This window comes from Engystomops pustulosus, chromosome 6, assembly GCF_040894005.1.
Source record: "Engystomops pustulosus chromosome 6, aEngPut4.maternal, whole genome shotgun sequence".
Taxonomy (NCBI): Eukaryota; Metazoa; Chordata; class Amphibia; order Anura; family Leptodactylidae; genus Engystomops; species Engystomops pustulosus.
Window position 1 is genome coordinate 149,300,357 of NC_092416.1, and position 12,400 is coordinate 149,312,756.

Genomic DNA, 12,400 nt, shown 5'->3' on the forward strand with positions numbered 1-12,400 from the left:
GAGGAGGCTGTGTACTACAGGAGGTGTGAGGTACAGGAGGTGGCTGTGTACTACAGGAGGTGTGAAGTAGAGGAGGAGGCTGTGTACTACAGGAGGTGTGTGGTAGAGGAGGAGGAGGCTGTATTATACTACAGGAGGTGTGAGTTAGAGGAGGAGGCTGTATTATACTACAGGAGGTGTGAGGTAGAGGAGGAGGCTGTGTACTACAGGAGGTGTGAGGTAGAGGAGGAGGCTGTGTACTACAGGAGGTGTGAGGTAGAGGAGGAGGCTGTGTACTACAGGAGGTGTGAGGTAGAGGAGGAGGCTGTGTACTACAGGAGGTGTGAGGTAGAGTAGGAGGCTGTGTACTACAGGAGGTGTGAGGAACAGGAGGAGGCTGTGTACTACAGGAGGTGTGAGGTAGAGGAGCAGCCTGTGTACTACAGGAGGTGTGAGGAAGAGGAGGAGGCTGTGTACTACAGGAGGTGTGAGGTAGAGGAGGAGGCTGTGTACTACAGGAGGTGTGAGGTAGAGGAGGAGGCTGTATTATACTACAGGAGGTGTGAGGTAGAGGAGGAGGCTGTGTACTACAGGAGGTGTGAGGTAGAGGAGGAGGCTGTGTACTACAGGAGGTGTGAGGTAGAGGAGGAGGCTGTGTACTACAGGAGGTGTGAGGTAGAGGAGGAGGCTGTGTACTACAGGAGGTGTGAGGTAGAGGAGGAGGCTGTGTACTACAGGAGGTGTGAGGTAGAGGAGGAGGCTGTGTACTACAGGGGGTGTGAGGTAGAGGAGGAGGCTGTGTACTACAGGGGGTGTGAGGTAGAGGAGGAGGCTGTGTACTACAGGGGGTGTGAGGTAGAGGAGGAGGCTGTGTACTACAGGAGGTGTGAGGTAGAGGAGGAGGCTGTGTACTACAGGGGGTGTGAGGTAGAGGAGGAGGCTGTGTACTACAGGAGGTGTGAGGTAGAGGAGGAGGCTGTGTACTACAGGAGGTGTGAGGAAGAGGAGGAGGCTGTGTACTACAGGAGGTGTGAGGTACAGGAGGTGGCTGTGTACTACAGGAGGTGTGAAGTAGAGGAGGAGGCTGTGTACTACAGGAGGTGTGTGGTAGAGGAGGAGGCTGTGTACTACAGGAGGTGTGAGGTAGAGGAGGAGGCTGTGTACTACAGGAGGTGTGTGGTAGAGGAGGAGGAGGCTGTATTATACTACAGGAGGTGTGAGTTAGAGGAGGAGGCTGTATTATACTACAGGAGGTGTGAGGTAGAGGAGGAGGCTGTGTACTACAGGAGGTGTGAGGTATTGTAGGAGGCTGTGTACTACAGGAGGTGTGAGGTAGAGGAGGAGGCTGTGTACTACCGGAGGTGTGAGGGAGAGGAGGAGGCTGTGTACTACAGGAGGTGTGAGGTAGAGGAGGAGGCTGTGTACTACCGGAGGTGTGAGGGAGAGGAGGAGGCTGTGTACTACAGGAGGTGTGAGGTAGAGGAGGAGGCTGTGTACTACAGGAGGTGTGAGGTAGAGGAGGAGGCTGTGTACTACAGGAGATAGAGGAGGAGGCTGTGTACTACAGGAGGTGTGAGGTAGAGGAGGAGGCTGTGTACTACAGGAGGTGTGAGGTAGAGGAGGAGGCTGTGTACTACAGGAGGTGTGAGGTAGAGGAGGAGGCTGTGTACTACAGGAGGTGTGAGGTAGAGGAGGAGGCTGTGTACTACAGGAGGTGTGGGATGTTTGAGAAGGAGAGGGCCATGAGGTTGGTATCTTACAAAACTCGAATGACACTAGAATTACAAAATTGGACATCAATAGGACCAACATCATCAGGCATCAAAGTCAAATGTTTTTTCTTGACCAAAAATGTATGATGTGACAATGGATTCATATGCAGCTGGTCTTACCCACACAGGAAGGTGTTGACCATCATTGCATACACATTGGTGCAGATTTACTTACCCGGTCCATTTGCGATCCAGCGGCGCGTTCTCTGCGGTGGATTTGGGTCAGGCCGGGATTCATTAAGGCAGTTCCTCCGACGTGGCCACCAGGTGGCGCTGCTGCGCTGAAGAGCATCGGAACGCACTCAAGTTCACCGGCCTATTCCCAGTGAAGGTAAGTGCAAGCTCTGCGACACTTTTTGTTTTTTAAATGCGGCGTTTTTTCCGAATCCGTCGGGTTTCCGTTTGGCCCGATCCCGGGGCAATTCAGGGGAAATCGGAAATTTTCGGGAAACCGCAAATCGGGCCATTAGTAAATGACCCCCATTGTGCTGTCAATGTCCTCATACATTGTTATGTTAGGTAGCACTGCTGGAGAGATGTGTAACCATAGATTTTAGGTGTGTTGTTAGTAGCAGCAGGGCTGTGAAAAATTGACTTAAAACTTGACTTGGATTTTAGGTGCTCCAACTGCACTGGTGTTATGTCCTCACACTGTTGAGATCTTTACATTGAGCTATTTAACATCCACCTTCTCGGTCCACAGAGTATACTGTCCCAGCTGTCGTAGATATGAAGAGTGTCTTCTCCAGACTATGGTTTTTAGCTGTCTTTGTGGTCATTATGCCGTTAGAGGACCTACAGTAATGATCCGACACCAAGCTCTGACACTGGGCAGCACATTTCTCTCTAGAATCACTTGATAGTCTTCTGCTCCTGCGCTAGTCACTGGAGCAGGACCAGGTGTTGGAACCCCAGGACCCGCGGGAGAATGCGGGAGAGTGCGGGAGAGGTTTATTATTCCTTCTGATTTCTCCGTTCCTCACAGCATCGCAATGAAGTAGAGTGGAGCAGCGCCGGAGCTGATACTCCGTACAGCTGTGACCAACATCAGCAGTCACGGGGTCGTTTTCCTGTGAACTGTGACTCTTATAGATGACCCAGTTACAGGGAAAAATTTGTAAAAGAAAAAAAACACTGAAAATGTGGGGTCTTTAATGAGCTCTTGGGAGACGTATAAAGTAAAAACACACATACACAAATATTAATAAATGTTAATAAAAATACATTTACATTTCCAAATATATATATTTTTTTAAATCCCCCACTATGGTACAAAAAACATTGCAATAGTCTCCCGGTTTGCCCAAGACTATACATATTGGCCCAGACCTATTAAAGCCCCGGCGCACATTCTTTTTGGTGCAAACTGCTCTCACATGTATTTATAAAGTGTCTGCGATTCATGAATTTGTCACACACTGCACCCTCCACAGGCAAACTGCACATTTATGATAAATTTGGGGCACATTTACTAAGGGCCGTACACCAGTTTTCTGTTGGACTTTGCACCAAACTGCTTGCACATGTATTTAAGAAGAAAACTGGCACAGGAGCTTTGTTATCCCCAAGGACTCTAGGGTCATTTCCCACCACGATGCAGCTTCACAGGCTGTTACACTCCCCCTCCCACTGTGTGCTGAAACTTCCTCTGCTGCTGTGAGATTACATCAGGCAGAGGGAGGGGGGAAATCCTGAGGATGCAGAGGGGAATATAACAACTGCTGTGAAGCTACAGCAGGAGGGGGGCTCTGGGGCCCTTCTGGTTCATTGACATAATTTTAAAACTAGATAACGGAGCCATGGATAACAAATATAAGAAGATTACCACAGTTACAGTGCCTAGATCTAGGAGTAAGTGTCCCTGGTTTATCATGCTGGATTATGATGGTAGATTTCCTTTAAAGGACATCTACCACCAGGCTTGAAGATGGCTACATTGAGCTAGCCGAAACATTGCACTGTATTTTCCACTTGTGAATAAACACTGAATACCACGGAGTGCTGCTTTTCTGCTTGCAATTTTGTAAACCAGGCACACTGACATACTGGTGTGTGCCCCCACTGGCAGGAGCTGCTCTTCTTTTATCTGCTTATGCCCTGTTTTTTTGTGTTTTGGCTGGCTGGCTATATACTAAAGGGGGCTGGGAGGCTATATACTAAAAAGGGCTGGCTGACTATATACTAAAGGGGGTTGGCAGGCTATATACTAAAGGGGGCTGGCTGGCTATATACTACAGGGGGCTAGCTATATACTACAGGGGGCTGACTATATATTATAGGGGTCTAGCTATAAACCACTGAAGGCTTGCTTGCTATATACTGGGGGGGGGCAGGGGCTGGCTGGCTATGTATTGGGGAGGCTGTGACCAATGCATTTCCCACCCTAGGCTTATACTCAAGTCAATAGGTTTTTTGGTGGTAAAATGAGGCACCTCGGCTTATACTCGAGTATAACCTAAGGGGCTCTGGTCTCCATAGGGGCCTGGAACCCCTCGGGCTCATTTGTATAATTTTTTAAAGTCTTTAGAAAGCTTAGGGAAGAGCGGATCCTGCCAGAGGGTGCACACACCTCTATGTCAGTGTGCTTGGTTTATAATCCTTCATCCTGCTGGTAGATGTCCTGTAATGCCCAGGCCATTTTTTAGTTTTTTTTTTCATCAATTCCTTCCACAAGCTATAAGTTTGATATTCTTCTGTTACTTTAACTATCTGGTGTCTCATTTTTTGGGGAAAGGGGGGCAAGATTCAGTTTTAATGGCATAATTGTGGGTTTCATATAACAACTCTTTCTGTGCAGTATATATAAAAAAAGAAAGCAAGCCTGACATTGTTTCTAATAAGAATTTTCTGCTTACATCGTCGAACCTAAATAACATCATAATTTTTTCTCTGGGTTAATACACATTCATCGATACCAAATTTATAGGCTTCTTTCGCAGAATGGAATAATTTTTGTCACCAAAAAAAAAATTTTGCATCGCCACCTTCCCAGCACCATAACTTTTGAGATTTTTTGTGGCTGTTTTGTTGATGTGGCTGTATAGGGGCTTATAGTTTACGAAAAGACTGTTCAATATTTTTGTAAACATTTGGGGTTCATAAAGTTTTTTGATTGCAATTTTTTTTGTGTGATGAATAATTTAAATGTAAATGTGTGCATTGTTTTTCCTTTATTTTTTTTTAAAGGGAACCTGTCACCAGAAGCATAGAGCATAGTACATACAAGGCCAAAGAGTTTTTTTATTTAAATATTAGGTTTTACAGAAAAAAAGATATGTTATATAGTACCTTTCAATGCCATGTGCTCTGTGACTAGGCACTCGTCCCCTGGGAGTGGCTATAGAGGAGCAGTTCCCCCCACCCTTGGGAAACCACTCCTCCATGTGTCCTTTTCAAATATATGAAAACAGGTAGGGGGGGGCTGCTCCTCTATAGTCACTCCCAGGTGACAAGTGCCCAGTCACACAGCACTTGACATTGAAAGGTACTATATAACGTTTTTTAAACAAAAACTCTTTGGCAGTGTATGTACCATTCTCTGTGGGCACTGGGGGTGTTAAAATGGGTCTCTTGGTAACAGGTACCCTTCTAACTGTTTTTTGTTGTATGGAATTAATATTAGTACATTTTTTTTTTTTATCTTGGGTTGGTACGGGCATAGAGGTACAAAATTTGTGTTTTTACTTTTTTTTTTAAGGGGGGGTATTTTTGTTTGCTGATTTTTTTGCACTTTATTATTTTTTTACTCAAAACTTTATTCATTTTTACTTTTTGAATGTTACATTGTCCCTGTACAGGAGCACAAAGGTGGGGGCCAAGAGCTGAGCAGTCTGCAGCACAGACAGGTCACATGTTGTTTTTTGAAATGCATCCAAACCAAAGCCCAACCCCTGTGACTATCCCAGGATTTTGTCAGGATCCATGGTGAGTTATAACACACAATTATATTGTAATGCAAATGCTTAGAGAAAGCAGAAAGGCAGATTTGCACTGCACAGGAAAAAGATAGGACATGCCACCCCTCCTTCTTTACGCTACAAATTGGTAGGCATACGTTTGTGTGAATTCAGCCTAACAGTTGTAAGGTGAACTAAGGGTAACCAAAGGCTGGTTTTTGTATGGAGGTCCTGATCCAGTGATGGTCCATACTGGGGGTCATTTACTAAGGGCCCGATTCGCGGTTTCCCGACGTGTTACCCGAATATTTCCGATTTGCGCCGATTTTTCCCTGTATTGCCCCGGGATTTTGGCGCACGCGAACGGATTGTGGCGCAACGGCGCCGGCATGCACGGGACGGAAATCGGGGGGCGTGGCCGAGCGATAACCCGACGGATTCGGAAAAACTTCCGCATTTAAAACAATAAAAGTGTCGTTTGGGACGCGCTTACCTTCACTTGGTCCGGCCCGGTGAACTTGAGTGCGTTCAGATGCTTTTCAGCGCAGCAGCGCCACCTGGTGGACGTCGGAGGAACTACCTTGATTAATCCCGGCCGGACCCGAATCCACCGCAGAGAACGCGCCGCTGGATCGCGAATGGACCGGGTAAGTAAATCTGCCCCATTGTGTCCTTTGCAACAAAGAAATTTGATTTCTGTGGATACCTGAACATTGTCATTTGGTGACATTGTTCATTGGTGTATATCAGAATTTGGTTTTGCTTTATAGAAATACAGTATACAAATTGTATTTATATTTTTTTATGGATGTTTTCTACAAATTTTTTTTTTTTTTTTACTTTTTGTTATACAATTTTCAGAAAAAACTTCGGTTGACTGTGTAATGTTCATATAACTTTTTTTCTTCTATCACATTTCAGCAGCAGATGGGTATGTACAGTCTACAGACAGGCCCCAGGTTATGTCCAAGATTGGTTCCATAGGTTTGTTCTTAAGTTGAATTTGTATGCAAGTCGGAAATGTATATTTTATAATTGTAGCACCAGAGATTCTTGCTTCGGTCTCTGTGACAATTGGATTTGAAAAATTTTGGGTTGTCATCAGAACCAGGATTAACACTAAAGCTTCATTGCAGACACCTGTGATAACTGTTACAGCTGTTTATTGAAGCATAGAGCTAAAGTACAACAAATTACCAAAACCCAGAGGTCCGTCTGTAACTAGGGGTCGTCTGTAAGTTGGGTGTTCTTAAGTAGGGGACCGCCTGTAGTTGTTATCTCAGTAAAGCAGATGTGAATGCTATACAGAGTTTCTATAGACAATGTAGATAGCATTGACAAGTCATGTTGCTGGAAACGCTGGTGAAAAGGCACAAAAATAACTTGTATATGTGAAATGAATAGAGTGCACACAACATGTTCTATTTCTGTTTGTAGATCTTTGGATTAAACACAAATTTTTTTTTGCAAAAGCAAAATATCCTGTTCGTTACAGACTATTGAAGGCTTTTAGTAAGTAATATCTATCTCTAAGCGATAGCCAGATAGTGAGCGTAACACCAATATGATGGCAAGACAATGAAGAGGATTCTACTTACTGCCAACACACGTTATAAGTCATTTAATATCCATTTATTATCTGCTGGCAACCAAACCGAAAAATAATTTACTGCGTGAATAGCTGTACACTGTATTACCCCTAGAGGTCAGTGTAACACACGATTATTCTATCATTCATGATGTGAACCGTGTGTAGGGTCTACTCACAATGGGTTGACATTAATAGAACACTTCTGCATAATGTGGCTATAGGCTCCGGCGCTATATGTATACTACATGATGAAAGGTTTTCTTTTGGAGCTGCCGGAGGGCCCTGAATTTTGTACATTTTTCCAACTAAATATTGATTGGGTTTTTAAATCCCATGTATTGGGGATGATGGTGAAGAAAGAGCACTAAAAGAACACACTATTCACCGCATGTAAATAGAATTTTGTAGTTGTCTTTTAATGTTGAGCTGACAAAGACTACATAGGAACATAAACTTTACATAGGAAATGTACAATACTGTACAGACAGAGGTGTCTTCCTCAGTGTAGCTTTGTGTGGGTATGGGCAGGGGTGCCAGATGTGGTACTTCTACCAATCAATTAAAGGGGTTGTTCAATTTCAGCAAGTAAATGTTATAGTTTGTGTAATGAGAAGTTATACAACTTTCCAATATATTTTCTGTATTAATTTCTCACGGGTTTTCTAGATCTCTGCTTGCTGTCCTTCTATAGAAAGCTTCTATGTTTACTTCTATTGGACAGAAATCTGACCATGGTCACACAGGTGCACGGCTCGTTAGTATTAGTGAGTAATCAGATGTGTGTTATAACGAGTTGTGCACCTGTGTGACCAGGGTCAGATTTCTAAATATCATATACAGGCAGCCCCCGGGTTACATACAAGATAGGTTTCATAGGTTTGTTCTTAAGTCGAAACTGTATATTTTTCCAAATTTTTTTGTCCCAGTGACAATTGGAGTTTCAAAATTTTACGCTGCAATTGGACCATGGATTATCAATAAAGCCTCATTACAGACACCTTACAGCTGATCATTGCAGTCTGGGACTATAGTAAAGCATCTGGAGAGCATCACCAGAGGTCAAAGTGGGAAGAGGGGTCTGTCTGTAACTATGGGTCATCTGTAAGTCGAGTGTCCTGTATAAAGATAGAAAGAGCAAGAAACTTTTGTGGGGAGGTGCATCCATTTGAATAACAGTTGGACCAAGGTTATAAAGTAGAAGGAAAATAGACATAAAAATTAAATATAATACTTCTAAACATAAGTCTACTTTTAATAATAAGGTTCTTGAACGTCTTATCATTTTGTGAAGGCAACGGTCTGAACAGTGACCTTTCACCTATGTGAATTCATTCCTACATTCATTTTTTCAGGAAGTGGAACCTGATTTCTACTTTTCAACCACTTAATTCAAGTGCTTACAGTGTACTCCCTAAACTTTTGGTAACCTTTGGTAACTGGTTGCTGTCTCCTTCCAAGTACAGTTTAAATTAATCACCCTTATCCTCAAAGCTCTGCATAATGCTGCACCTCCCTACCTCTCCTCTTATCTCAGTCTATCACCCAAGCCATGCTCTTCGATCCTCCTGCTATCTTAAATTATTCTCTTCCTTAATTCGATTCTCTCCCTCACTTCTCCAGGACTTCTCCTGAGCTGCACCAATTCTCTAGAATGTCCTACCCTGGTCTATCGGACTAATACCCAACTTCCAAATCTTCAAACATGCTCTTAAAACTCTTTAATTCTTTCTTTATTAACCAATTCAGGGTATTACCCCGTCATTTTTCACTCCCCACCTTCATATATCTATAACTTTTTCATTTTTCTACTTAAAGTGTTTTCTGCACAACAAATTGCTCTTCATAGTGACGGTATTTAATATTCCGCGCCATGTACTGGGAAGCAGAAAAAAATTATGAATGCTGTGAAAATGATGAAAAAACACACTTGCGCCATATTCTTGTGGGCGTGGAATTTACAACTTTCACTGAGCGCCCCAAATGACAGTTCTACTTCATTCTTTGGGTCGGTAGGATCACGGGGATACCAAATTTAAATAGGTTTTATAATGGTTTTCATACTTTTACATCATTTTTTTTTTTCATTTTGCCATCTTCCGGCACTAATAACTTTTTCATATTTAAGTGTACGGAGCTGTGGGTGGTGTAATTTTTTATTTTGATGACCTTTTTAATGCTACCATTTTAGGACTGTACGGTCTTTTGATCACTTTTTATAGAATTTTTAATATTTTTCAAAATGTAAAAAAAGTGGCACTTTGGACTTTGGGCGCTATTACCAGCTACGGTGTTAAACACTGGGAAAAATCGTTATTATACTTTGATAGATCGGATATTTTGGGACACGATGATACCCAACATGTTTATGATTCTTACTGTTTATTTACTTTTATATGTGATCTAGGGAAAGGGGGGTGATTTAAACTGTTACTTTCCTTAATATTTTTTCAAAATTTTTAAAAACAATTTACCTTTTTTACCACTTTTTCAGACCCTCCAGGGTACTTTAACCCTGCAGGGTCTGATTTCTAATACTATATACTGCAAACCTACTGTATTGCAGTATATAGCAAAATTACGATGATTTCTAATAGCCTGTCATGGCAACTGATCCAAGATGGTGGCGCCCTTGTAATGGTCAGTTAGGTGTCGAGGTCGGGTTTAACCACTGCACTTAACAGGTTAACTGCCGCGATCGGTGCTAGCACCGACCGCGGCAGTAACAGGTGGGTGTCAGCTATATTATACAGCCAACACCAGCAGCCCATGAGCTTTCTCTATACACCCACCGCAACACTAGGACGATTTAGTTCGTCCTGGTGCGTGAAGTTGTTAAATTTTAAATTTAAGAATCTAAGGTTTATCAATTAGGTTCATTACAGACAGCTTACCACTGATCATTGCAGCCTGGGACTAACATAAAGCATCCAAAGAGCCTCACCAGAGGTCACAGGGGGCAGAGAGGACCCTAACTTGGGTCATCTGTAAGTCGGGTGTCCTTAAGTCAAGGAAAAACTGTACTCCTGTACAGAGCCCGTACTGATGCGGAAGTACTATCACCCATAGGGGCAAAAGTTAAGCAAGACTGGTCTCCAAAGAAACAAGATCAAATTGTAAAGTTATTTAAACTGAATTGGGATAAATCTATTTAGAGTAATAGCAATAATTTTCAACCCCTCTACAAATGGTCCACTATGTTCCTAATGTAATAAACCAAGTATTTGGCAGCAATGCAGCGCCCCTGCCAATCGCTCTTTACAAATAAGAAACAGCAGGATGGGTGAGGTATATGAGGGAGCCTGACGCTGGAACTGGAGATATTCTACCCATGAACAATTGTAAAACAAACAGTACTCTAGACAAGTACCAGATAAAACTGGAGATAAACATTACTGGAAACAATGGCAGCCCCGCGGCTTCTCCTAATTCTCCTAATGCAACCTGTGTAAACTGACGAGTCGTTGATGGAAGAATTCAAGCCGAAGGTTTACAGATGGAAATCACAGTAAAACCTGGAGGGACAGCAAAAATGTAGTAAAGGTGCTTTATTACAAGTGCAAATTTTTGCCTTATTTTTTTTTTATAGTTGCAGATTTTGCTACTGTATCATTCTATCATTGTATGAGGGTTTTTATGTGCAGTGTATGTTTGTTATACTATTATCGAGTACAGTAAATATTTTTGGGGAAATTGAAGAACAAATTTTGCACCGTTCAACAGGTCCTATAAATAACATAAAGGGGCAATTTATTAGGAACATTTTTTTTTTAAATGACAGGCTGAAATTTGCCCCAGCAGGATGCAATCTCTCCAGGTCTAACCTGGTGAAAATTTATGTTATAGCTCCCACTGATTTTCCAGCACAGATTATAGCAAATGTGGTGGGCAGGGGCTTGAATCCCCAACCACCCGCACCCCAACACGCCCAAAGTGGCCAGCGGGGCAGATAATGCAATGAACACTGGCGGGGAGAGCAGACCTAGTAGAGCAAGACTCATTTTGCTAAAAAAAAAAAAAAAAAAAGTTGATTTGAATTTTAAGGTCTTTTTAATATATATATATATATATATATATATATATATGTATATATATATTTTTTTTTTTATTTTTTTTTTTACTTTTCTTTATTTTTATTATTTTTCAGCCCCATAGGGTACTTTAACCCTAGGTTGTCTGATTGATCCTACCATATACTGCCATACTACAGTATGTAAAGAAATCACCTGGAGACCTCTTCCGGAGTTCTTAAAAACCCCAGATGTATCAGAAGTATCAAAGACAGAAAAAAGACAGAAAGCGCTGTCCTAGTGTAGCATATCAGCTTTAGCAATCAAAGTAAATTAATGGTTATGCTCTCACCTTCTGGCGCTTTCTAAGCGCTTTATGTGATGTCTATAGGGTGGCTGCCAACTTCCACTTTCTAGCGATAAACTGCTCCAGGAGGATCAAACTCGCTATCTTGATGCAGTGAAATCTGTCTGGAAGTGTAGAGTGTGGTCGGCGCTCAAGTCAGATTCTCTAAAAGCGGCTTCGACAGGATCCCAAGCCGAAACGCGTTGCCATCGCTTAATACACATCTCAAAGAAATACATTTTTGGAGAATCTGATTTGAGCGCCGACCGCACTCCACACTTCCAGACAGATTTGAGCCGTTTTTTCTGCATACTACAATATGGTAGTATTTGTGGATTTTGCACATCATCTATTACAATGTTCAAATTGCACATTGTAATAGCCTAAAACATGATGTTACGGGGAGAAACAATGCAAGCCAAAACGACGGCGACCACGCGCCATCGGCTCGCTAATGCCGTTAGTAGCTTTGCCATCACCTGTGGAGCAAGGATGGTGGGTGTTAGCGACAGGTGTTTGCTCCATTGTGCAGTAAACACCCGCTGAGTATGAAGAGGGCTCTGCCCATGAGCCAGCTTCATACTCCCCCCTCTGCTAATGGATGTACAGTAATGTCCAAATGGCTTGCATGGCTCCCCGTGACATCATGAGGGAGCGGCTGGTCACACAAAGGCTATCATGTTTTAGGCCAGTGGTGGCGAACCTATGGCCATCGCCCCAGCACACCAGACAGGACTCAAAGAATCTTCCTGCAGTTCCGGGAACTTAAAAGATGCTGCTTTCAGTCATATTTGGATACTTACTTTGCT